This window comes from Anas acuta, chromosome 2 (genome assembly GCF_963932015.1).
Source record: "Anas acuta chromosome 2, bAnaAcu1.1, whole genome shotgun sequence".
NCBI lineage: Eukaryota > Metazoa > Chordata > Aves > Anseriformes > Anatidae > Anas > Anas acuta.
In genome coordinates this window covers 118,566,034-118,592,972 of record NC_088980.1, presented here as the reverse complement: position 1 = coordinate 118,592,972, position 26,939 = coordinate 118,566,034, and the positions used below count along the sequence as shown (strand labels likewise).

At 42.1% G+C, this 26,939-nt stretch overlaps 1 protein-coding gene across 9 annotated transcripts in view; it reads left to right on the top strand.

The window, feature by feature from the left end:
• PLAG1 (PLAG1 zinc finger) overlaps nucleotides 1-26,939 on the top strand; it is a 50,634-nt gene that overhangs the window by 3,880 nt on the left and 19,815 nt on the right. For 2 of the 9 annotated variants that reach the window (XM_068671900.1, XM_068671894.1), the window contains exons 2-3: nucleotides 21,974-22,145; nucleotides 24,218-24,439. The exons of 4 other annotated variants lie outside the window; for them this stretch is intronic. The gene's annotated coding sequence lies outside the window, so the exon portion shown is untranslated. The remainder of the gene's footprint in view (nucleotides 1-21,973; nucleotides 22,146-24,217; nucleotides 24,440-26,939) is intronic. 3 more of the 9 variants (XM_068671902.1, XM_068671897.1, XM_068671896.1) reach the window with 2 other exon arrangements.

The window sequence follows — 26,939 nt, the reverse complement described above, 5'->3', positions numbered from 1 at the left end:
TTACAACCTTTTTACCCGCTCAAGAGCTTCTAAATCATTAATTTAGTAGTGCTTAAAAAAAGGTATAAGCACTGATCATAACAACATGAAAGGCACACATGTTGTGGAGGCTCTCTCTTGACTTAGAGCGATGCATTACAAAGTAAATCCGGTATGTCCAACCAGAGTGCAAAACTCAGGACATAGGGAGGAGGAAGGAGGGAAGGGTGTTCTCACAGAACTTGATACTCTCCTAAATGGGCTTAATTTTAAGGTGTCATCCAGATGATGATGATAATAGCAGAAGCTAAATGTTGTTTAGGATTGTTTTTTACAAACTTAATTACTCTCTTTTTGAAGAAAACTGAATTCTTCTTATAGGGATGATGTGGTGTTTAATAAAAACAGAAGTAATTTTCAAAGCTTCCTTACTTCTAAGAGTTAAGATAATCTTCTCTATTATATGTTGTTTTGGTTCTATACATGATTCAGTAATTTTTTTGAATATTTTTTAAAATTAAAACACCTGAAGAAACAAATACTGTGGGCTGTTGTTGGTGAAGTTACCCTAGTTCTTGTAGGCGAACTGGGGAGTTCTAAATGTATTTAAAACCTTTTTAGATATTTCTCAATCCTATTCAATAATGTTTAAAAGTTAATAACTGTGGTGTTCTACAACAGTACAGCAAATAGAGGAATTTAAATTGACCTGCATTAAACTAGTCTTGAATGCTTAGTTCGAGTGTGTTTCTCAGTGTGTACATTTTAGTTAGTAATCCTGAAAAATGACTTTTCCAGTGTAGAACTTTGAGATTTAAATTAAGAAACTTTGCAGGAGTTTCTTAAATTCAAAAAGCCACTGCATCCAAAGCGCAGCCACTTCTAATGGTCGTCCATCTCTGCAGTTAGTCAGTCAAAATGGTGCCCTTAAGTCTCCTCCTTTCAGGGCAGTGCATATGTTTTAAAATTAATGGGTTAAAGAGGGCACTGCTCAGGCACTAAATAAACCACTGTTTGTAACTGTTTAAGGCTGTTTTGTTAAAAGGGAGGTTTTGTTTCAGAGTCTAAAACAAAGTTGTTACATTTTGTGTCTGTAACCTCTTATGTATTTAAAACTAGTTTTTGTGAGCAGGCAAATACCTTTTGGGGAGGTTCTTGAACAAGTTTATCTGTTTACCAAGGGAAAAATATTCTGGAAAATGTGAAGTATGCTACAGCACTGAGGCCATTCTCAAAGGCAGTGTAGAGTTAAAAGGAGCTAGCAGCCACCTCCACCGAAGTGATAGAGCACTTGCTTTCAAGGAGAGGTACTCCAAATATCTGCAGCTAGGGAGGATTTAGCTTGCAGGGCTTTTGAGAGAAAGGTGCAGCATCTATCCACTGAACTGCTGAGCATCTTTATCCAATTACCAAATGTTTAGGTAGCCTTAAAAAACTATTTAAAAATAATTCAAGTAGGAGAGCACAGTAACATTTTGTATTGATCAAAAGTAAAATGTTTAAGTTTCTGAAGTATCAGGGATTTTTTTTTAATTTTTTTCTGAGCATTTTGATCATAAGGAATTGTGTATCTTAATTGTTAATCAAAAAATCACATCCAGAATTTAATTAAATTTATATTGATTTTTTTAAATTGTACAAATTTGTAACTGGCTTGTAAAACACATTGATTAGCCCTCAGCAGAATCACTTATGCAGCTGCCTATATTTTATTTGTAATTTTTCAAGGAACATAGTGGCCCATTGCCTGAAATTGAGCAGACTGCAATACTAATGAATTTTCAGGGAAAACTTGTCCACCAAGCATCAAATGTGAAAAATTCTAATTGTGTGCCAGTTATGAAAACCTAATGTTGAATAAAGTTGATCACCATTACTGTAAGTGTTTTATTTAGACAGGCTTGTTAAAGTAGCTCTTGTCTACTTCAGCATCACTGTTCACTTGTTATTGTCTCATCTCATAGGGCTGAATTAGCAGAAATTAAGAGAATTACATTTTTTAAAAATTTAACGAGATATTACATGCTTTGAAAAGTAGTTATAAATGATGGGGCCTTCTCATAGAATATATAAAAAATTGTTAGTATTTAAATGGACCCTGCGTGTCTTGTAAACAGTTATTGTAGGATCATGGCATTAAAGTTAACCACAGTGCATAGCAGTGATTTGAGATGACAGCATATGTACATAGCTGACAGCTAGGAGTGGGAAAGCTTATGCAGTTATTCTTATGTTGAAGGAATAAATCAATTTATATTGTAGCCTTCTTTGTAATAAATTCTGTTCCTTTTCTACCTCCCTGTCTGTTCAGAGCATAGGTACCTTGTCAAATACATCCAAATGCATGGCCAAAATGATGGACAAATTTACACTTGCCCAACCCTGACAGTTCTGATAGACTTGCAAGGGCATGAAGAGAGTAGAATGTGCCCTGATGTGCATAAATTTATTTTATTTGTTTAAAGGAAAGAAAATGGAAAAATAAAGTTAAAAAACCCAGGACCAAACTAGTACAAAACCAAAAAATGAGACAGATAAAACAAATCAATGTAGACAAGTGTGGCTATAATGCACAGAACAGTAACTCAAAACTCCAAAGTAAAACAGCTCAAATCAGTTTTTGAGAAGTCAAGTGGGAATCAGGAAAGAAAAATCTGGAATTGCCATCAAATGCAATTAAGAAATAATTATGTAATGAAACTTGGAAAAATGCAAAAAAGTGTCTGTTACAGTAAACTGTGTTGCTGTAAGCTTCTTTTGCACTTAATGTGCTAAATTCCCCTCTCAGAGGAGAATATCCCTAGAAATCAGATTAGAAAGTGTTTAAAGGGAATTATTTGTCAAAGTTGTTTTTTACCAAAGTTAGGATAACTTATAATAATCTCCTCCATACTTGTGTAAAGAATACTTCTATTTCATGCCATTTAGCTGTGCAGCTCGCACAGGGGCTGTACCTTACTCGTACCATCCAGGTAATTTACCTGGCAGCCCAGTGCTGTGTATTGCTGACTTTCACCCTGAAAGCTTCTGTTTATGGTCATGGTCACGTTGCACTTCTGAGGCTGCCAAATCCAAAGTATTCCTCGTGAAATGAGATGTAGAGGGTTGGTTTTTGCCTTGTGCACATTCACTGTGAATTGCCAAGTAATCAAACAGCAAGGAAAAAGTCAGAAAGCTTATCTTCCCTCTTCACTTATTGAGTATGTATTTGTATACTACAGGGTATCAGATTTACCAGGGCATGAGTACTTTAAAAAGCCCTGCAAGTCATCTGATTCTGAATTAATGAGATCTCATTACACTAAATGTTTGAACAGGAGGAAAAACCCTGTGTATGCAAATTAGATTTTACTGTACCAAGTGCTTGTCACTTCTAATAAAACTGTTTATTGTGTGGTATACGTATTTATCACGAATGGTACATATATGCACTATATATATATACATATTTGAAGGAAACATCTGGCTGGTTAGGAAGAATGTCATGTCTTTTGAATCAGTTGTAATATAGGAATTTTTCTGAAAAGAGACATTTTTGAAAAGAAACCAGTGATCTTATTACCAAAAAGAAAAGGCAGAAGGAAAAATTCTGGCAGCTTACTATTAAATTTCAATCAAGCCTGTATAGTTAGTAATAAAACATTTACAAGTTTGTAAACGTTAAGTTTCTTCAAACTCTTACTGTCACGTGTGGAATTCTCATGTATACTAATTGTGCATTTAGTCCAGCTGCCTACGTTCGAGGCGGAACAAGAATACAGTATTTATCACGTGGAGGTATAGATACAGTATAAATATGTAAAAGGAGAAATTGCCTACAGCTATCCTTATGCTTTCATACGATGATGCAGTACAGAGGTGTAAATTTATGGTGTTAGCTACCTGTTATCAGGTACTGGTGCTCCTGCCCTCGCAAGTCCTGTAAGCAGAATGAGGATTCAGCTGAAATAAAACCAACGTAGAATTCCTGTGGGGTTTTGTACTTTGCTTAAAAGCTGAACGTAGGCATTGTTCAAGCTTATTTTGTTCTCTGGAAGTTATTGTGGTCAATGCAAGCATAATTTGTTTCATCTAGGACACTAAGAAACTGTCAACCACGTAGCTTAGGGAAGAGCCTGGACATAGCTGATCACAATAGATGCCAGCTAATGGGGATATGCAGACTTTTTTTTCTTGCTCTGTGACTTGACAGTTTTCTTTAATTCTTTTGAATACTGGGATTGTGTTTAGACTAAACCACTTCTAATTATACCCCAGCACAAACATATAGCTTATGGCTATATTTTAATCAGTTTCAGAAAAAGTAATAAAAATATTATTGCATATGTCAAAGGATGGTGTTGCTACATGCTATTTTAAATGGTGTTTAAGTATGGTTATAAGCATACCAGTACAATGAAATCAGCTCTATTCCTAAACAACAGTTACATTATTTGTTACTTAAAAAGTTACTGAGAATCATAATATATTAATTATCCTAATTATTCAGGCTGGTTTTAATATGTGTTGAAATTGCTTTAAAAAGTATATATGAAATATTTATATCAAACTAGTTTAATTTCTCATTACTTGTAAATTGTAATGTTTTCCCAGTTGTAATTTTTTAAAGAGGTTTTGTCTTACCTACACAAGTGTTTCCTCTCCTTTTGGGTTCAAATCGCAGCACTTCTTCAACTTGCTTTAATCTCTTTCATTCTCTCCGATTGAATCTGTGTCCCATTAAGGGTTGATACTGATTGTTTTTGTACTGCAGAAATTGTACTGAGGAGTGCTGGGGAACTGACTTGTGCTGGTGATGCTACAAGTGTAAAAAGCAGGGTGTAGAGTAACGTGGCAAATGTAGTGGTAGTGGTATTTGGGCGGTGGGAATAGCCCCAGAGCGGATGAAGGTTAAATTAAGCTATGAGGAAAAGACTTCAGGTTTTGCAGCCTTGTAGCACTGATCAGATAAGTGGTGAATGGTATCAAACACTCTCTGAGCATCAGTCACAGAGGGCAAACAGAAATCTAGATTGTGCTTTCAGAAATAGTGAACTGTGGAATCGGTTTCCTCAAAAAACACTGGTTTTAGAGGTATCCCCCGCAGTATAACGTTATTTTACCTTTGAGAACTTGGCCACTTCAGAATACTTGAGAACAAGTAAGTTAAGTCCATTTCGAGTATTAATTTTGGTTTCTAGTACAGTTTTTATCTGTGCCTCATGTAGACCAAACTTCATACTCTTCATTATGCTTAAATATTTGTACTGAAAGAAAAGTGCATTTAAGAAGCTTTTAACTGCATTGATCACTGGTCCATTCGATTGGGGCAGAAAGGTGCTTCGCTCTGGGGAGGTTGAACATGTCGTTGTTTTCTATTTCTGCTGTAGTTAGCCTCATAAAAGCACTGAATGTAGGAGACCAGATCTTTCTTCCAGCCTTGAGTGAGAAGGGAGGTGTGGTCACGAAAGGGCTGTGATGACTTAAACCACTCGCTGACCCTCAGTCTCTTTAATTATGACAATTCCTGGTTTCTCTTGCACAGTCCCATTGCAACCTTGAAACTCATGATACGTTCTGTTATCGTGAGATGAACTCTGTAGTCCTTCCTTAGGTGGACCCCAAAGGATTTGTCTGAATAAGTCCTTGCACACAGTGATGTTTTTTCAAATGTGGGCAACATTTCATCAGGAATCAAGCCGTAGAAAGTCTCTTTTCTCTGAGCAAACCCTCAAAGTCTTTAGGGACGTCCTAAACTTTGGAGGCTATTCCTGTTGTAGTTTTAGTTGTTAAACTGAGTTTGAAGCTAAAATAATCTTTTCTGCTAAGCTTTCATCCTTCATCATGAAGGCAGTACTTTGATACTTGGTGGGGGTGTTTTTATCATAAAGGTTTTATGTAAATAGCTTAAGAAAAAAAGTGTAAAGGCAGGCAGGAATTTGCTACCAAGTTGCAAGTGCTCTGTAACTGTTACGTGTAATAGTGTTTAAGTTATACTTGTTTCATTGAAACAGTAAGACTTTGAAGAAGATGGGGCTTAACTGATGCATTAATTCTTCTTCCCCAATTACAAATAAAATCGGCCATTTCTGATGCTGACAGTGCTCCGAATGGCATCCGTACATGCATATGTCCAAACTTTTTGTAACTTAGGCCTTTGTAAGAGATTTAAGAGGTCTAGGGGATGGAGATAATCTGTTATTTAGCAACTTTGTAAATTCGTGATAGGATTTAATGATGAGGGCATATCTGAGAAAATACGCAGTCAAAACCTGATATCAGGTATTCTGCCTCCTTGCCGTGGGTATTTAGACTGGTTCCACAGAGACAGAAATTTGTTCTTATTTTTTTTCCTTCACCTGTTGCATTCTTCAGTTGTTTAAGAAGTCTGTTTCTCGGTACTTTTTTTGAGAAGTACATTACAGCGGCTGGCAAAGTTATTAAGTGACAAATTCTGAACTACGAAACTTGAAGATGGAAGAGGGAGACTTTTTTTCCTTCCGATTCTGACCACATTTATTTGCATGGTTCCTTGGCCTCCTCAGCAGTGCTTTGCTATAAATCAAAACAAATGAAGTTGAACAAAAAGTCCATAAAAACGCATGTCCCAGGTTCCTCTGGCAAAGCTTAAAATCCAGTTGAATGCTGACAGTACTTCTTCACTACTACCTCCAAGATTCAGCCTCTAGTTCATTATCTCTAAATATCTAAGATTTCCATCTGTCAAATTCTGGCTATGTCACTTGTAGAAGTACAGTAGTAACTGCGTGGTCTGTGTAAGCCTCTCTCAGAGCAAGAGATTTGTGCTAAAGCTGACATGCTTCTTGGGGAGCAAGTGATATTTCCCCACTGTTTTATTTCTATTCCATTACAATGTGCATTTGAGACAGCTTCAGATGGCCTTCGTGAAAAGGGGTGATCTTTCAGGTTGCCAAGTATCAAACTGTTCAGGGTTTTATAGGTTAAAGTCAGTATTTTTTTAGCATCATTCAGCAACTGGTGGTCATTCAGGGCATGTTATAGAACAGTGGAGTCATGTGCTTCTCGGCAGGGGACGCTGCTTAATGATGGCACTGCAATGTCCTGAGCTGGGGAGGAGCAGACCTGCAGTGAAGGAGCGGTCTCTTTCTGCAGTATGAACAGAGAACTGCTTTACTCTGGCTTTTACAGATAAATGAATTCTCTGGAATAAGATCCTTCACTAAGTAACATTTTCATTTTTTTTTTATTCTTGCAGTATCAAAATTGGACACTTCAGGATAATTTTTACAACTCCGTTGACTTGAAAGGTCAATTAAATGTAACCACATGTGAAGTTAATGCTTTGAAAAGGACAAAAATCCTTTCAGTAAAAATATTGGAAAAGTATTGAACTGTCTTGAAAGCGAACAAAAATAACTGCTATACTAATCTGATGTTTTTCAACCAAGGAAATAATATTTAGATGTTGGGGTTCATTTAGCAATAGTTTGAAACCCTCAGAAAGGAAATGTGTATTACAGTAGTAAATTAATAAAAATAATATGTAATGTTCATTTAAAGGAACTTAGTTTTATGTAACAAAACCATCAGAACTTGATGAAAAAAAGTTGTACACATCCATAACCTTTTTAGAGGTAAAAAGGCTAGACACATACACAGGCAGAGGTACTGAGAATCCTGCCATGACTATTTCTGGGAGCTGTACAAGCACAGAGCTCTTCCACTACATTCACACAGCGTATGATGATGTGCTTTCTAAGGTTAGCGAGCTTACTGGGTTTGTGTCTTAGAGTTCAAAATTATAAGTGATGTGGTAATGACTTCGGTAACACCTGGCATGTTAGTCCATTTTTGAGAGTGTTTATTATAAAACTTGAATGTAAATGTTACATGGCTTTGGACTTCGCTTTCTAGTACCGTGGAGTGTTCCTAGGAATACGAGTATTTTGCTTTGTCAGAATTGCTGTTTCCCTCTGGTGTATTTGCTTTTAATTGAAGTCTGCTCTGTGATTTTATTATTATTATTTGCACAGAATTGTGCTCGTCTTTTTTCCTGCAAGTGAACACAAATAGCCTTGTACTCCTGCTGTGATTATTATGCATAACACCTCTGACTCAGCAGATCAAAAGTTATGTTTGTTGGAAAACAGAATTAATATTTTCTACTTTTTTTTTTTTTTTTTTAAACAGCTTAAAAATAGCTGTGTCAAAAGAGATTATGCTTTTAACATGCTAATCCACTAAGCCATCGTACATCATTCTGTAGGGAATGTTTTTATACCAGGCAGCTGTCTCTTACTAGAGTCAGTCTGAGAGGTTTCAGGTTATCACAGAAATACACCCATAAACTCAAATTCTTCAGGAGAGAGACTTCTTTAATATTATGTGTAACACGTGCATTATCAAATTGCAGCCTTTTTTCCAAGAATTGTTTTACATGTCAGTCTGCTTTGGCCTGATCTAAAGCATTCTGGCCATTTGAGACAAATTGATGATTAAAAATGGTGAATGCAAAGCCCTTTTCTCGGCATAGGGGCATTAACAGTTCCTGGTTTTAATGTAGAATATTAGATGGTGATAGCCAAACACCTGAAAGGAATGCTTTACTGATTACATGGAGGTTAAAGACCAATGAGAATTTATGCTAGATGGGTTGGAGACTGGGAAATTCATGGGAATTACCCGTTTCAGTTGCTAATCTTGCTCCATGTTCCTCTGACACTTTGTTTCCTGAAGTGGCATTTTCCTCATTCAGTGTTTGTAATTCTATACTGTCTCTGTGTAGAGAGACACACAAAGGTGGGAGACAGCAATACTGACTTTGCAGAAAGGTCTGTAAAGCACACAAAGTACAGCTGAAAAGTAAGTTCTGTCTTATCTTTTCACTTCAGAACTGCTCGATGCCACTGGGAAGAACAGTAGATATGTGTGTGAAACTGAAATTTGGCTGTAGGTTGACTGCTGCTGTGGGTGCATCAGTGACCGGGATTTTTTTAGTTATTAGATATTAAGGCAAGCAATTTGCTTTTACTTAGGTGAATTACAGTGCAAAATTTGTTGGAACAGCTTAGCAATAACCATTTTCATTTTCTTCTTGCTAATGCTAATTCAGAGTGGTACAACATGAGAGAAATGTTTAGTTATTACTACTTGATACTCTGTTCTGGCTAGTTATGGAGCTCGATTTGATGTTATCTGTCAAATTAGAGTATTTAACTTGAAAATGTGCTGCTGCTTGACTGGTGAGCTGGGACATTACCTACTGTGATTTCCTAGTGGCAAGATGTCTGCAGAGAACACTTCGAGACGAGCTTGGCTGCGCATGAAACTAATAGAGTTAGGTAGGGTTTGACACGCTGCTTCTTTAGGGACACTGAAACACCTTTTGCAAGTAGGGCCAATGTATTTTGCACCAGAGATGTGGGTAATCTTTTTTAAGAGAGTCCTCGTTTGGTGAGATGAACTCTGTAACTTGAAGTATGGTTCTGTGCTTGTTACACAAGTGGTCTCTGGACACACACAGCCATAGCTCAATGCCTTGCATTGCTGACCACTTTGTACCCAGCCACCTGCAAACAGCAGTGCCAGGACGACAGACGGGGAGAATATGGGAGAGGAGGTAGCATGTGGTACAGGGTAAATGAAACACCATAGGGCCTACACTGAGGAAGCAATGACAGCCCAAAAAACTAACTGCTTTGTTGTTAGGCTGTCTGCTATTTGTTTGTGAAAATACATCCTATGCAGTGCGTATAGATTATCTTGGTGATTGTAATGTTTGCAACGTGGAGTTTGGTGGAGCTGCGTGGAAGTTGCTATGCCAGTCTTCTTGTAAAGTGTTTTTAAGTCCACTGCTGAATAAGATGGTGTTCCAAACAGCCACAGTTTGAAAAACTGATAAGGAAGGAATTGTTGTAAATTGTTTTGTCCTGCAGCTGTATGCTTAATCGTCCTGGCAGATAGTCCCTCATTCCACCACGGCTGTATTTTCGCTCAGCAATTAGATGAAGTTGCCTACCTTTGAACCGATTCCTGGAGTTCGCCTAACTTGTGTGGAAACGATTGCTGCAAAAACAGCTCCCGAATCGTTTTGTGGAGCTGGGTTGTTAACTGCATTAGTAAAAGCTGTGCTTTGGCTCACCACTTTCACATTTAAAACCAAAACAAACAAAAAAGAGAAAACAATACCTAGACACTTTGGTGTGTGATTAGGATAGTTATTGCTCCGTTTGTATGTATGGCCAGTGCAGAAACAGAGACTGTCTCTAAATTCAGCAAGTGGTGTGTGTTGCTCTAAAGGCAGCAAGTGACTCATGTGACTGTCTTAGCAGCTGGGCAGCGAGATTAGAGAGCTACTATGTACACATTCCCTTACGAGGGGTCCAAGCTATTGCTAAATGAAAGTTGTCTTACTGCCAACAACTGAGTAACGGGCATAAGAAAATATAGTAAATAGATGTGTCATCAGGTTAGCCCCGTGGTCATTTCAGGCAGTCTTTAGAGTGAAGAAAAACGCCTTTTTCAAGATTCCTGTTTAAAAGAATCTTGTCTTTTTTTTTTTTTTTTTTTTTTTTTTTCCCTGACGCACCGACTTTGTGTGAGGTTGCATATCTATTGTCCCTTTAAATTTGCAGATCCATGAAAGTCATCCTGAAATGGCTGTTTCTGACACTGCAGGAAAAAATGAAAATGTTAGTGAGTGAAGAATCTTATTCCAAAGAAATCATTTATTTGTAAAAGTACTAAAAATATGCTTGTATCATGAAGTATTTTGATTTGAACTGAAATTGGCAAAGTGCGTACTTCTTGGTCACTTGCTAATTTGAAGACTTATTCATGATGTTATTCCTCATGTATTTCCTAATTGTAAGAATTTGTGAAGTTCGTTCCAAATTGTCTTTAAGTTTTCCTGGCATGCCAGTATGGATTAGTAGAATATGTATTCTTTTTTATTTTTTTCAAGTTTCCCTAATCTAATTTTTTTTTTTTAAACTCAGATGCTTGCTTTTCATAAGAAAGTTACTAAACATTTGTGAATGCTTTGTCCTTTATAGATCCGTGTTTACAGTTGCACACAAATGTTTAAACTATTATTTACAGATGTAAATACAAAACTGTCACCCTGTCAAACACCTCTGAAGGACTGAACCTCCTAAGGACTCATTTCAGTCCTGAGGACCAGAGGGTGTACACTTGACTGTTGCAGTCAAGTAAATTGATACAGAAATCAAGAAGACATGAATGTGAAGCTCCTTAGAGTTATTTTTAGCATCAACTTTCAGACCATAATTACGTTTTACAGACGAGGATGTATTTGCCAAAGAGGAGTTTTTGTATTTGAAACAACGAGGCAGGCAAGAGGTCAAGCCCTTGATAAATTCCTTATAGTAAAAGAGTACCAGGGTGTGTGTTCCTAGCCATCATCACTGCATCCCACTGCCTTCAGAAGGAGCAGACTGGTTGTTTCATTGCCTGCTTCAGGTTTTCTGGGTTTCTGCTTTCTCTCCTTGCCCATCTAAAAATGACTTGTTTCCTATATTGTTACTCTTATTCCACATTTATCTCAAGTTTGTGCAACTGTTCCTCAACAACAGTTCTGATTTATATTTCTAATGAAAAATGTAGAGCATAAATTTGTTCAAAGTTGTCAGTGCATCTGAAAGCTACCTTCTCAAGGTGGGCTGTTGTTTCAACAGCACTATAAAACATCTTACTGATCTGGTCCTTTTGTCTCTCTGTTTATTTTTCTTCGTAATGAAGTCTCTTATTGTTTAGTATTTTGAAGTCTTTGATTTATAGGCATTCTTCAATTGTTGTTTTTTAACTTGTTTTGACTCAAACTCTTCTGAATCTTTCCTTGCTGTTTTTAATGTAGTACTTTTCCATACCAAATTGCTTTTCTACTCTGCTTTCATCATTTTTCTGTCACGCATTTCTCAGTCTTTGCAAAAGAAAAATGTTTGTGTTCTTATTTCTTCCCTGCATAGCTGGATGGTGCTCTGTGACAGAGGAGCACTAGGAAACCCAGGGATATTTGTCTAATGGTGAGGAGCTCATAGATAAAGTGCTGGCAGATTGCGACCAAGGACATACCTGCAGTATGTATCATCCTCTGAAATGCATCAGATACACTACGTGTGTGCGTCAGAGGATTCTTGTCTGCTCTCCTCGCTGAGCTCCCAGCAATGCCCATCTCCCAGCAGAGTTTCAGCCCATGGGTTTTGCTGTCCTGTGTCCTGTACAACAGCAGTTCCCTGGGCTCTGACCTCGCACACTGGGGAAGGGCTCTGCTACAGTGCGTGGCTTGCTCTGGGCTGCTTCCCTGTGTCCTGCGGTGTGCTCTGTTTGTTCAGAGCACCTTGTGCACCGCTGGAAGAATCGTATAACGCCATCCTGGGAGGATATTTGCATGAACTGGACTTTGGCTTGTTTGTTTGCTCCTTCAGAATTATGCCCCAAATTTCTGCTGCCCCATTGAATGAGGGGGAAGCATCCTCTCATACAGAGGAATGGTTTTAAGCTACCTCTATCTAAAAATACAAAATGTTCTTTAGAAAATTTGATTTTCAAGTGGCCAAGGGCGAACAGCCCAGCAAAATCAGCCCAAAGTATCTCATATTTGTGTGAGATTGCCTTTTGTAAGCAGGTGTGGCATAAGAAAGGTAGGAAAGCATCTTGCTTGATATAGTCCTTCTCCCCTTGCACCCTCATGCCACTCTGTTCTTTACAGGGGAGTCATTGCGGTGTTGGCTTTTCAGGGCTGTTAGAAAACCATGGACACTCTGAAGGAAGCTGAGGTGCTCTTCCTGATGCTATTTCTGTCCTGCTGAGAGTTTCGCAGTGCTACTCTGGTGGTGTGTGCCACCTACCCCATATGCTTTCCTTTGACAGGAAGACCTACAACTAAGTAGGAAAAAATGGTCTGGGGGAAGTTGGTAGCTGTCGTTTCATTTTGGTTTGTTGTTTTGTTCACAGCCTGTGCTCTCCAGCAGCATTTCTTAGGGGTAGAGTTGCAGTCTCTCAACTTTTCTTGCACCGCTGGGGGCCTGGCGGGTTGGCTGAAAGCTGTTAAATCCATCAGAAGCAGGTCTAGATCTCTGGTCTCAGATGTGATCGCAGCATCTGAATCTTTTAAGGAGCGATGAGCTTCCCAGTGGTGAGAGAGAACTTTCAGCCGCTGCCTTTAGAAAGCGAAATCGTGGTTCTGGTATCCTCTGAGAAAGGAAGCCTTCTGGGGCAAGCTTGCAAGTAAAGCATGGGAAGGAGCAGAGCCTAGATAACTGAAGCACTCTTCTCCAGTAACTATAGATACTGTGGGCTTTCACGGGAGAGCAGTGGACAGGAAGAATGTTTGTTTCTAAGCACCGATGACCGTGTAAGAATAAATAGAGCTAAAGGAGGCTTTCGGACTTGTGTTGCTTTGTTCGCGTGCTTTAAAAAAAAAAAATAGCATCCATTTTTAGGATTCAGTGTTCTAGAGGCTGAAAAGGAAAACACAGCAGGCATCTGTCCTTCCCCTGTCAGGCTTACAGAGCTGAGCTGAGAAGTGTGGAAAGGAAAGCGGGGGGGAAGCAGTTAAAGTGTTTGCAGTTGCATATATGCATGCTTTAACTTTGTGTGTCACTTTAGCAGTGGTGGGTGACACTCCTGTTGTTAAACCAAGTGGGTAAAATCTTCTGCCCCCCGTTTACACAAAGCCACATTACGTTCCTCTCAGTCGCTGCCATGTGCGCTCCGGGGCTGCCCTGCGTTTCAGGCCCTGGATCACTGAAGGCACGTACCCAGCGGGATGCTCGTTCTCGGAGCTGTATATATCCCGCAGATGGGAGTTCACAAGCCAGTTTGCTGGCTGGAAACTTATACATGGATCTTGACAATGGAACATATTTATGCAGAGTTCTGGTATGCTCCCTAGCACATTTGATGTTTTGCCGCAGGCTCTGGAGACTTGGAGAAACCCTGCCCTGCAGCCCCAGCCCGTACCCTCGCGACGTTACCTACGCGGTGGTACATCGTTTCTGCCTCTCGTGATGGAGAGCCACAGGACCTGCACCTTAGGCACTTCGATACCAAAACGAGGCAGCCTGCAATGCGTGGCCAGGGTAAAATCCAGCATGAAAATAAAGTAAACGGCTCTTGTGGTTTTCCTGAGGGTTGTTTATTAAGAATCAAGTTTCTGTGGCGTTTTTTTTTTTTTTCAGGAGAACCTGTTTTGAGATTACTAGGCCTAGTTTTTCAAAACTATTGTTTTCGTAATCTTTTGAGAACACAGCCTTCGCTGCCTTCCACTGCAACTGCAGGCATTAAGTATTTCTGCAAATCGCTCCTTGGAGACCCATGCCAAGGACCTGGAAAATTAATGACCTCTTCTATAGTGTTCGATTTAAATGACAGAGATCTCCAGTAGATTCTGAGTTCTCCAGGACAGCGTTCAATTATCTGACTCAAAAGATTCGTTTCTGAATGACTAAAGAGGTTGTGGAAAAAGTAATTGAGGAAAAAAAAAATCCATCCGGCCAGATTTGGGCAGAAGTCACAGGAATGACAGCTTGACCACTGTTTCTGTCTGATTTCAAGTCTCCATCCCAAAGAACAGGGGTTCAAAACTCTAGGAGAAGGATAAGTAGGAAAAATCCGTCAGAGCTTTTTGATGGAGGCAAAACTTTTTTTTCCTTAGATTTTTTTTTTAACGTCTGTACTGTTTTGAATGAATAAAAAGCAAAGAAACAAAATACTGAAGCAGACACTAACTTGTAAAACTTCAGCCCAAACAATGGCAGTTTGGCAGAGCCATCTGTTGTCTTATGTAGAGAAGTTTGTCTTATGATGGCAAGTGTTTGGCAGCATCGTGAAATGCGATACTCCTAATTCTGCCAATAGTAAAATATGCTGGGTTTGAGCTAGCGCGTGCACCTACTGACAGCGCTGTCAATTCTTGTGTGAGCTAACAGCGGAATTGTCTTGCTTTCAACTCAGGCCTGAGATGAAGAATCCTGCTTTTAATCAGCTTGATAAGTGCTGATCAAATCTGTTTAGTAAGAATGATTACACCGGTGTGTGTATCAAAGCCCAGCATTTTGTATCTGACAGTGGCAAAACCAAACGTGTAGTGGCAGGCACAGGAACAAGCACGTCACTGTAGCTTTCCCAGAGTATTCTCCTGGTCTCCAGTAATTTGCTGGTCAAAGGCCAGATGTGGTGTTTTTTTTTATTTACCAACCCTTATTAGACTTTTTCCATGAACTTTTTCCTGTGACCTTTTGAGCCTCTCAAGCGTCTGAGCACCCTGCTGCAAGACGTTCCCCAGCAGAAGCATGCGAAGACCATGTACTGTAAAGCAGGGAGCAAGCCACAGTGTCTCTGTCTTGAATACCACACCAGAGAGAGATGTAGAATGGAGAAAATACAGGAAAACGTGGTAAATATGAACAAAGTAGTGAAGCAGCTTCCACACAGGAAAGGTCTAAGGAGACTTGGATTTTTCAGCCTGGTAAGAGACTACAAAACACAGTAGAGGTTTCAAATCACAGGCCATAAAGGACTCATGAATGAGGTAGATGAGATGAAGGAGGAGCAAAATTATCGAGAAGGCAAGAGAAATAGTGGGAGGTTGGTTCAGAACAAGCTAAAAGAAAGCAGTGATACTTCCCCAAAATCCTGTGTGCTTTCCTTTCCTCGTGGCCTGCTGTTGACTGGTGCAGGGCCCCTGGCCTGACCTGCAGGGTCTGTCACCATGCTGTGCTGGGACCTCGGACGTGGGACTGGACCAAGTTGCCCTGGCTGAGATGAGTGGCTGGCTGTCCCAGGAACCACGTCCGTCTGTCTGTCTGTGACCCGGTGTAGGTCCACCTGCAAACTAGTTATGCGTTCCTCCATCTTTCGACATGTAAACTGTAAAGCAGTGTTTTGTTGGCTAGAAACCCTTTTAATTTCCAACCTAAACTTACTTATGGTAAGCTTATATTTATTTTTTATGCCAAGCCTTCTGACTGTGTTTGGTGTAATTATTAAGACCTCTTGTGATTATTTTTTTTTTCAGATGTCTTGTCATGCTACCCAAATAAATCTTTTGCAAATCTGTGTTACCAGATTTGTACATGGTGTCCCTAGCAAGATTCTGATAATAATGTCTGTATGTCCCCTTCTGCACTGGAAATACTGATGCTTTTTGAATCATTTTATTTTCTTTCTTCTGCAACAGCTCTCTTTAGTGTCTTTTAATAGCTGCTTATAGGATGGTCATACACAGACATTGTCCTTCTCTGCTACTTCCAGGTGATGACTCCTCACTTCTCAGCAGAAGTCACTAGTCTCTAAGTGCATTAAGTTCTCTTTTGTTGCAACTTTTCATCCCCTTTCTGTCGCAGCTGTCCTTAAGATTTGTCGCACTTTTCCTTATGGGTTGTTTCAGTCTGTACTAAGCTTCTGGTACCTCGGTTTGCATTTTCCACAAATTTCGGTAGTGCTCACGTACAGGCATAAAAAAGTACATATGGAAATGAAAATGTTGAATCAAAAAAGACTGACAACCAGTCTTGGCAGCACTCCATAAATAACATCCTTCCACTTTTCAGAGAGAAATCTGTTGTCATCTCCTCTTGATCTGCTGCTTTTCCTGCCTGGCCATCCTGGAACTAACCCCTCTCCTCTCGGCTCAGCAAACTGCAGCTCAGGTGGTGGTATATCAGCTGTCCGACTGAGTTAGACTACAACTGTTGTGCTTCCTTTGTGTAACGAGTATTTTGGCATGTTGAAGGAAAGTTGGATGTTTGACATCGTTCAGCTTTTAAAAATCATGTTACGTTTTATTCTGTTTTCTCTCTACCTTCGTGTTTTCATTCTTTCTTTCCAAACATGCTCCAAGCAGGAGGCCGTGCTATCATCAGGTATAGTATGGCCTGATAACTTTTTTCTACCTTTCCTCAATATTGAACTGAGGCCAAAAAAACAAAGCCTTTCTGGATTTGATGCAGGTCTGAGACCCTCCCGTCTCATCACGTGGGAGCGTTGCTTCCTGTTAAATCAGAAGGTAGTGCTGAAATATCAGAGGTGGTGCTACGTCCGTGTGCCAGATACTTGAGTTTCTTTCATTGATTCACCTTCCAGAAGGCCCCGTGTTGCTCTCGGAGGTTGGAAGCAGCCTCTGGTTGTGAACCGAGGGCTGTGAACCTCTATCTTACTTTCCCTGTAGTGGGAGTAGCCAGTTGAAACAGTTGCTGTTGCTTCTCCTTGTAGTTAGTAGTTGTTGTGGGCGTTCGGCAGTCCGGCTTCATTCAGGGAAGTGCTTATGCCCCTGGTGACATGGATTTAGCCACCCAGTGCCTCTCATCCTCCCTGCTGAGCTGCGGGCACTGTGCTGCTCCTCCATCCCTCTGTCCTCGGAGCCGTCTGCGGTCCCTGCAGCCTGGCGCTGCCTTGCCCTGGCCCGCAGCCAGGAGGTGGCTTGTGTCTGGCCAGCCCGGGGCACGGGCTGGGCACCGTGTCCTCTGCCCGCGGCTGGCCCGGTAAACAAGGCGCTGGTTGGGCGCAGTTACCTAATGCTGGAGGTAGCTGCTCGGCTCTTGGGACCGCTCCAGAGAGGGGAACGTAACCGCTGAAGCTGCTTGCCAAGTCAGATATCAAATCTGATGAGGAATCAGGCCTTGAGGTTAACTGCCAGCAATTATCTGTACCGTATCTATACCCACGCTGAGTGATTCTTCACTGTTTTGTTTTTAGAAAATTAAAAAAGGAAAAAAAGCATGAGGTGTCTCAGTGCTGGTTCCCACAGCCCTGCATTTGAAGTGAAGTAGCAGCCCTCATCCGTGCACGTACAGCCTTTCGGCTACAAACCCCAAAGTTTTGGTGGCAACTGATGCAAGAGTAAGGCTGAAATACAAACGTCTGATGTTCTCAGCTCCCATTTGGGATACAGGCCCCTCCAAAAGCTGTAAGGACACAGATGGTTTCAGAAAGGGACACAGAAATCATCAGGCCTTTCTACCTTTTTTTTTTTTTTTTTTTTTTTTTTTTTCCAGCACTGAGCTGCTTTTCTTAGCCGTTCCTCCACACAACCCTTCCTCTCTTTGGCTGCTGCGTACCCATCCCTTCAGCAGCTGGGGGTGAGGAGGACGACACAACAAGTGTCTCGCGTGTGGTCGGTGATACATAGCACGCGTGGCTCAGTCTGACGAGCTTCCAGCTCTCTCTGCAGGAGGATGGGATGCATACCTTTCGTTACTCCTGCAGATTTCTGCGATCTGATAGGAGGCCGGAAAGAAACTTAATTTCTACAGCCAAGTCTCTGTGTGTTACTTTCTCGTGTGCTGCTGCTGACGGAAAGCTTGGGTGGGTGCCGTGCTGTCAGACTGGATTACCCAGTGCTCGCTGTCATGAACCCTTTCTTTTCTCCTAAAGGTTGCAGGTTTGTGCACTCACAAACATCAGTGGCATGGGTGTGAGCCTCCACGTCTCCCTCACGTGCCCTCTGCTACTCGGATTTGTGTAAGCAGGGTGGTTGCACTGGGAAATGTGGAGTTGTAACGTTATCTGTTAAGAGTAGAATAAAACCTGCTAAAACAAGTAGTGTGTAATCGCACCGGGTTTACTTCAGATAAGCCCGTCCACTGTTGTGTGCAATTAGACCAAGGTTTTTAAAGGATTAATAGTTATTATATTATAAGGGATTGGTCAGTGGTAGGAAACGAGGCTGCCGGTGAAAATTTTCTCAGAGCGTCCAAATGCAAAGATCCCTTATTTAAAATTTATCCAGTTGTTTAGCTTTTCTTAGCAGAGGGTTCATAGGTCATGAAAACAAGTGCTGTATGAAATTTCAAACACAATGGTCACCTGCTTCTAAAGAAAAACAGTAGTATTAGCTCGTTTTAGAAAGCGCCACAGTTATTTAACTACCGCGTTGTGCTGGCGCGACGTGCCCCTGCTCATTTGCATCCATCTGTACACTAAACTCTTTTGATTATTCTCCTGTTAATTTTATTTTTAGCTGCAGAAGCCAGCACGGGCTCCCGAGGATTTCATTGGCTTGCTTTCTGGACACTTTTTCCTAAGAAAAGGTGACCATACCAAGGCTGTGAATAATCCTCTCTGTGCTCAGATCTGTTGGACAGTGAGCATTGCCTTGCAGTTAAACCTTGCTGCCTTGCCTCTGCTTTGCTTCACTTCGCTTTCTAGTCCCCCCCCTTCCCGCCTCCTCCCCCGTTCACAGTATTCCCTGTTTCGTTTTTGTTTTGTTTTTTAACCGACTTGTCATCTGCCAAATAAAGGGGAGGGAAGCGATTGCTTCCTTATGATTGTTCTGTTACGGGAGCCTTGTTGTTCCTAATCCACCTATAATTTGTCTGTTTCCTCTTCCTTACTCTGCTTTCGCCCCTATCTCCTCGTCTATCTCCTCACCTTCATCCCCATCCCTCCTCCTTCCTCGATCTTTGATTTTGGAAGGAGCCGGGAGGCGTGGTTAGATGCCAGACGAGCTGGGTTATTACTTACACAGGGAAACTTCATCCTGTCTAACAAGTAAGCTATTCGTAGCCTTGAGGGATATATCTAAAGGGCACAGAGTTTCCACTCAAAATTTAAGTAGATTAGATTGTGTATACATATTTGTTGTGACTTGGCAGGTGTCCCAGTGCCCGAGGTCTTAAAACATATACTTTGCTAGACTCGAGGCGAGCTCAACTGCGTGTTTCAGGTGACGCTCTGGAGCGATGGGAGGCTGCTGCTTGGAGTTCACAAAGGTGTTATCCTCTCTAGATCTGACACAGCAGGAATTCTGACTACCGTTCTGTCTAGTCCTTGTGTTTTGTCTTGATATTAGCAGCTATCAGATGCTGCAGGGGGTGGTATAACCGTAAGACACAGAGGAGCAAATCCTCTCTTAACTCTCTGCTGGTTTGGATCCCGTCCTGGAAAAAGAGGGTTGCTATTATTTTTTCTGAAGCCCTCTTAAAATCGTGTTACAATTCGGGATGATCCAGTTGGAGATAAGTGTTGTCTGCCTGACTGTACGTTGTTGCCTCCTGGCAGTACATCCCACAGGCTAAGACTTTGCTGTTAAAAATAAAGTATTTGTATTTACTAGATTAAAAATCGCTATGCTGTGGTATTATCGGATGTTTCTCATTGTCATAAGAAGAGTTGAAACTATGTGACCAAGTTAGTCTACTGCTAATTATTTTAATAGTATGATCTTGTCATCTTGTTTAAATCACGAAATAAAACACAGCCCCGATACTCAGGTGCTGCAGATGCACTGGAGGGGGAACCACAAAGCTAGACCAGCTGTATTTGATGAAATTCCGTTTGGGATGGCACTTTCCCTTATAAGGTCCAATGACCAATTGTTTTGATTATTTAGAAGGAAAAAATTCCATGAGAACTGTTACTGAAAATGACTAACTTGGCATTAGCGATCTGTCGCTCTCGTAGAGCATTGGATGCAATACTGAAGTTGACTGAGATAGCTGAAATGTCCTGCTAGCTGCTCAACGCTTCAGCTGCTCAGACATCTTCACATTCATGTGTGACCTGTTTATTACTTTTTCTTGTAAATTGCTAGTGATATCTGTAAATAAATACCCCTTTTGTTTGTGGTGGGCTCGGCTCAACATCCAAGCCTTCGTAAATAAAAAGCAGCCTGTGTATCTAACAGAAAACTTGAACGCTTGGTGGTCTACGGGCTTTTGCAGCCTGGAGATGAAGCTCAGGTTTTACCATTTTCGAGGTGAAATCCTTGCAGGAGGATGGTGGCGCTGTGCTGGGGAAGCTGCAGGAGCCCAGGAGGTAGGAATTGGCAGGTCAGGTTGCGTGGGAAGGGAATACTCCTCAGAGGGGCAGACGATCAAGTGGTTTTGTTCCTTTATTTAAGCGAGGATTGGAGGCTGATAAAAATGCACCAGCTGATAAGCAGCACATCCAAGCACCGCTGCTCAAAGATACAGAGGTGGTATCAGAGAAACGGGACCGGGGTCTATCAGACCTGAGATGTGTGTCCACCTGACCCATTCTTTTGGCATCTCGGTGGCTTGAGAAGACACGCTTGAAAACAGTCAGTGCAGGTGCCCGAACCCGTTCCTGTTACCTATTAGAGTGGGCTGTTAAAGTCTGAGGATGAGGAATGATCTGGGGAAGGGGGTTGGGTTTTCGTTGTTGTTTTTGTTTTGTTTTCCCTTCTGCATGATATTCTTCTGTATGTTCAATAAAGCTTTGCCCTAACAAATCAAAACGGCATGACAAATTTACTGTTTTTTTTCTTTTTCCTTCTGTTTTGCTTTCCTAAGTACGGAAACGTAGGATTCAGTCAAGCAAATAACGTGCAGAACTGTCCCTTTGTAAGCCTTAAAATCGAGGCAGTGCGAAAGAATGTCTGGACTCCTGATCACTGGGAAATAATTAACAATCTACTGTGGTTCTGTCTGCAGTAGGATGTTACCTTGACCACACTAGTTCCTGTCAGTGTCGTGTGTGTGCTGAACTTAATTCTCGAAGCCGTATCAAAAAGGCCTACCGGTGCAGTGAGTTAGTTTCCTCTCTGAGGTTTCTTTGAGTTACTGGCTTATAATGTGCTAGTTTCTTTTCTGCACTCTGTTTCTTCCCACCTGGCTCCCTGTCCGTGTCCTCCTTCACTCCAGGATTGTCCAGTCTGGATGTAAATGCACCATACGTGTTGGCTTGTACTTGTGGTAATGGCTGCAAACAGGTTGCTTGTGGTGAGTTACTGGTCACGAAGGGTCTGCAAAGCCTCTGGGATCATGTGGCCTCCGGTCTGACCTTACTCAGAGGAGGATCACTGCAGGATGGACTGGTACAGGTCACTGCCCGTGTAAGTGAAAGCCAGAGGGCACACCTGGGCATGGCCTCAGGGAAGTTTTGATGCAAAAGACCGCAAAGGATGCGTCAGAAGGTGAGGGAACGCAGCGGGGTTCTCATGAGTGCCCTCTGAAATGCCCCAGGCTGGGGTTTTGCTGGTGACATTGCCACCAAGTCCAGGAGTGATGTATTTATTTTTCTCCCCGGATGGTGCACAATGCCACAGCAGAGGCCCAAGGCAACCAGGTAAAAGCCCAGCAAATAAAGGTCAGTAGCCTCACCTATGCCACACTGTCCGGCCCGGCCTGGGCCTGCTGGAAGCACTGTGACTCATCAGATGCGAACAATACTCAAGAAACAGCTACAGGATCCTGCAGAGGCTGGAGGAGGAAACCGATCCAGTAAGTATTGCATGCCCAATTGCACAATCATTTCGCAGCAGGGTTTTAAACTACTTTTTCTGGGTTGGAGCGTCCTGGCGCAGGTAGCAGCCTTCCCCTCGCCGTTCAGCTCGGAGCAGGCACGTGTCTTTATAAGCTGCGGGCTCCTCATCCACACGTATGTGCTCTCACCGGCCACCTCCAAACTTCTGTGCTTCAGCTCTGACCCCTGCGTGTCTTCTTTTCTCTTACCACCTCAGCCGGAGAATAACAGCCTTACAGTTGATGCTCCTTCCTTGCCATTCCCCAAATTCTTGCACATCCAACCCAGTAAATTCGGCTCGTTCACTCAGCTAACCTTGCCTAGTTGTCAGTCCTGGTTTGCTGAAGGAAGCTTTGCTGTCTCAGCTTCCTTGCACCTCCAATTCTCCTTCCTCCATTACCTACACTCCCTACCCTCTGTGTAAGAGCCCCATCCCATGAGGAGTGGCATGAAGTCCTCTTTGCCCAGGTCTCCATCCTGTATCTACCTTGCCCTGGTTGTTGTCTGGAGGAGTTTAGAAGGACCAGAGGGGTGACCCCACTGTCAGTGCTGACATACCTGGGAGCACGCTGCCCTCTCCCTGCCTTCCCTGGGGTGTTTGGCTATGTGGGGAAGGCACAAAGCTAGATGTGGTGAGGAGCAAAGCCATGCCAGCTGAGCCAGGGCACAGCTTGCCTCCATGCTCTCCAGCATCCTGGCCCCTCGTGTGGGTGGAAGGAGAGAGGACTGGGGGGCTGGAGGGTAGCTTGTTTTGGGGGGAGGCACGGTCGTAGAGGATGGGTGGTGTTACATGGGACTCGTGTTGCCTCCTCCTGTCTGCGCCCCTCACCTCTGCCCATGCGAGCTGCCCTTCAGTTCTAAGCGTGGGTCTGACCTCCTCCTAGTCAGTGCCATCTGTGACAATCTGTGCCAGTGACACGGGGATTATTAAATTTCTCTCTTCAGTACCAGACCCCACAAATACAAGAGCTCTTGATCACGGTTTTTGGTGCTTGTGCATTTTTCATATCGTGTGGTTTTCTTTCTCTTGCTCCTGCCCCCCAACCTACTGAAATGGCATCCTCCTCCTCAGGCCGATGTAGAAGCTTTAACAATTCATTTCTTTGCTGTGCCAAGTCCCAAACACGAGTTGCGCTCCTCTGCCTCTTTCCTCAGCTGATTTGATCTCCTCTCATTTCCTCCTCACTAATCACAGCCTTCCCCAGCTTTGGTTATGCTGCCCCCCTGCTCCAGACCTTAGTCATGCTCAGAGTGTTTATAAATCTTAATGCAGCCTCAAATCTAAAGCCACGCTGTCGCTGAGTTTCATTAGCGTGCTGAGGGTGAAGTGCCCGAGGAATTTCAAACTGCTTTGCTTTTCTAAAACCTCATTTAGCATAGTGGGCTTGTGGAAACGTAACAACTAGGACAGATTTCTCTTAATTTTGCACTATGCTTTACAGTAACTTGTAGGAACCACAAAAAAAGAGTGTGTGGGAGGGGGGGTTGACACAAATATGGCAAGGTAAAGGAGTTCCTTTTTTTTTTTTTTTTTCCTTCTAGGAAATGTTCATTTATCTTGTTAGCAGGTAACCTTGTAGTGCATTATCCCTCTTTGCCTGTTGTCTTTATAAATGAGGCCCTTGCACTTCCCAGGAATTTGCCAGGGAGTAATACCCTTCAGCTTAAGGACAGTTAGTTGCATGTTTGCACAGTTACAAATAAAATCCCAACTGTCTTTTTTCTATACAAATAATAATAATAAAAAATCAGAACTTTACATTCAAATGCCTATGCAGCAGTGCCTGACCATTTCAAATTTTGAAACAGTAACAACCAACTTAACCCATTCCGCATGCCCCAGAAAAAAAAAAAAAACACAACAGCATATGTAGTATGTGGAGGTAATTTGGAAAGCATCCTGCAGGTTTGAAGGGAACACAGTGAAAAGAAAAGCTGGGAGGAAAAGAGTTTGGATGTGGTTGAGAGGGAAGAAACCAGTCAGCATTATTGAAGTAGCTTGTAATAAGTGGGGTGAGTGGTAACTTTATTTTTTTCTGATTTCTCTTAGCACGTAAAAAGCTGCAGCCCATGTGAAGAGGGGAATTATTAGCTAAAAGATAGCCATCAGGTTTCAGAAGATAAATGAAAGGTGGATCTGAACCTTGAAATTGTCAGCTCAGCGGGAGGTGGCAAAGGCAGAATGGTGAAAGGAGGGTTTCCTGGAGAACTCCCGGAAGACTGAAATGGATTGTGCAGTTCTGGAAGGGGACAAGAAACAGGCAATACAAAGGTGCTAAACATAAACAGTTGTAGCAAAACACTGACCAAGCATTTCACATCTACCTGCAGCACCCAGCAAAGCATAGATGATGCTCCACAAGGAGACCACTATGCTAGCTGAGTTAATTAGAGGTGTTTCCTGACAGTATTTGGGATCTCACTCCTTGCACAACCTACTGTTTTTAAGGGTTTTTATTATTATTATTGAAAAAGTACCACCAGTGAAATCAGTAAATAAATCCCTTTTCTGAACACCTGTCTGAAACACAAACTGAGTGCATGACTAATGTAAAGCTCACCCTGTCACAACATTTTAAAAATAAAATTAAAGTAAAACATACCTTTTTGATGGCAAATTTTTCACTAGTTTACAGCTACTTTCCTGCAGCAGGAAAGGAGCTCAGGCGTCTTGTTGGACAGCTCGTTAGAGGAATGTACTCTGGGACTCGCGAAAGCATCTCCACTTCATGTTTCCATCTGCCCTCCAGGATTTTTTCCCATAATGTGCGTGAAACATTGCTGCATACCATACAGTCATAAGACTGTTTTTTATTCCATCCTTTTTGTCACCATCTTCCTTCCACCTTTCTGGAAGCCTGCCCTCCTGGCAGCCTGCAGCTGTTCAAGGCAAAGTCATGTGTGTGTGTGTTTCTACCGTCACTTCACGTAGGCTCGGAAATCAGGGAAGCTGAACTAAGTTGCTTTAAAAAAAAATAGAGAACTCTTGACTACACCGGTGTCTTGGATTGTGGAGAGCAAAAATGACTTTGCAGAATGCAGATTTTTCACCACAGACCGCCTAATATTAGTACTGGTGAATGCTTACTGTGATAAACTGTGTCTGGCAGGACTGTGGGGGAATGCTCTGTCTTGATGAAGTCCTAAATCTGTGTGTTTGGGAGGCAGAGATGGGGATCGAACAGGGAAGAGGTCTGTCTCTCGCCACCTGCTTCTGTGCCAGCGAGCAGCCCTATCCCTCCAGAGCTGTACGTGACCTCCTGCGCATTGACGGGCCGTGGAGCAACCTCCTCACGCTGCTGTGAGCCTTCCTGGCTTGGTTGCCCTGCCAGTAACGAGCTGATTATCTGGTGATTAATGGCAAAACTGTTTGGTGACTACATGCTGATGACATTTCATCAGACTGATAGGAGCTCCCAGATTAGTCTTGTAGCTCCAGGGCAGGCTCTGTATGGACTTTTTGGGAAGTTCTGCCTTCGCTGCCTGAAACTAGCAGTTGCTGCCAGTCTCCTGATCCCAAAAGTTGCTCTCCAGGTGGCTGCTCCGGATACTAACTGCCTGGCTTCACCTCCCTCTGCTGTGCTCAGTTGTCTAGGTCTAAATTACACGAGTGCTTTTAATTGTTCAGCAATCTGGCGTCACATCTCAATTCTTGGAGATTCAGGTATGCACCCCAAAGCACGTTGCATGACAAACTGCAGCAGAGCACTGTGAACCAACTGCTCAGCACACCAAATGGGAAATGGGAACAAATGCAGGGCTATGTCTTTATCTCATTAGCAAGGATGCTCTCTTAACAGCATGCAAGCACTCTGTGGGTTCTGCATAAGCAGAGCAGGCTGGTTGTGTGTATGCTAACAGCACTGTGTAGATGAAGCTGGTTTGTATGAACCGAATCAAAAATACCTGCAGTGCCTGCGCTGCACAGGTTGCAAAAGGCTCACTGACAACAGCTTTGAGGCAGACAACTGACCAGTTTGAAGAGGGATTTGCTTTGTTGCTGCATATTGTCCCTTGCTCCATGCTCTTTTAAGTCATTCGCATACATGTGGCAATAGGCCATTGCCTGAGATGTCAAGCAGCAGAACCCATTGGATCTCTCAATATATGTCTTGTTTCCACCTAAAGTACTCTGCATCTTTACTTATCCTCTCCTCAGTCTTTTGTGTTTTAGCTCATAAGGTTGTATGATACAGTCACACAGCATCAGAGCTATAGCAACAGTAGCAAACGCCATGTTGACTATCTGTGACACTTTTTATTTAATGTAAGGCTGTGGTGATCTATGAAGTTATTTTCTTTTCAGATAGAGCAGCAGTTTGTTGACTGTCGGGTATATTGGAGGATTTGCTGCAGCTTAGAAATTGGGCACTCTTTTTCATACTTTTTGCTTTACTTTGGGGGCTGGGAAAAGAAGTAGATGAGATGGGGGAGTCGTGATCAATGCTTTAATTGAAATAGCACCAATAAATCATATAAAAATCTGAGGTTATTAAAAAAAAAAAAAAAAGAAGAAGAAAAAGCACTGCTAAGCTTTTTCTGTCACAGTTTTGAGCCCCAGGCCCTGTTGTTCTGGCTGTGTGAGTAAGGACAGGACTGGGTTTCTGCTGTGTTCTTTGGGCTGCTGCATATTACACCATGTAAACTGAGGATGTGGCATGGGTACTGGGGGGAGATGACCCTTCTCTCAGTCACTTTATTTCTCTGTTAGGAGTTGTCTGTCCCACATGTGAGCTTCCTAACCATCTAACCTAACCTCATGAGGCAAATCT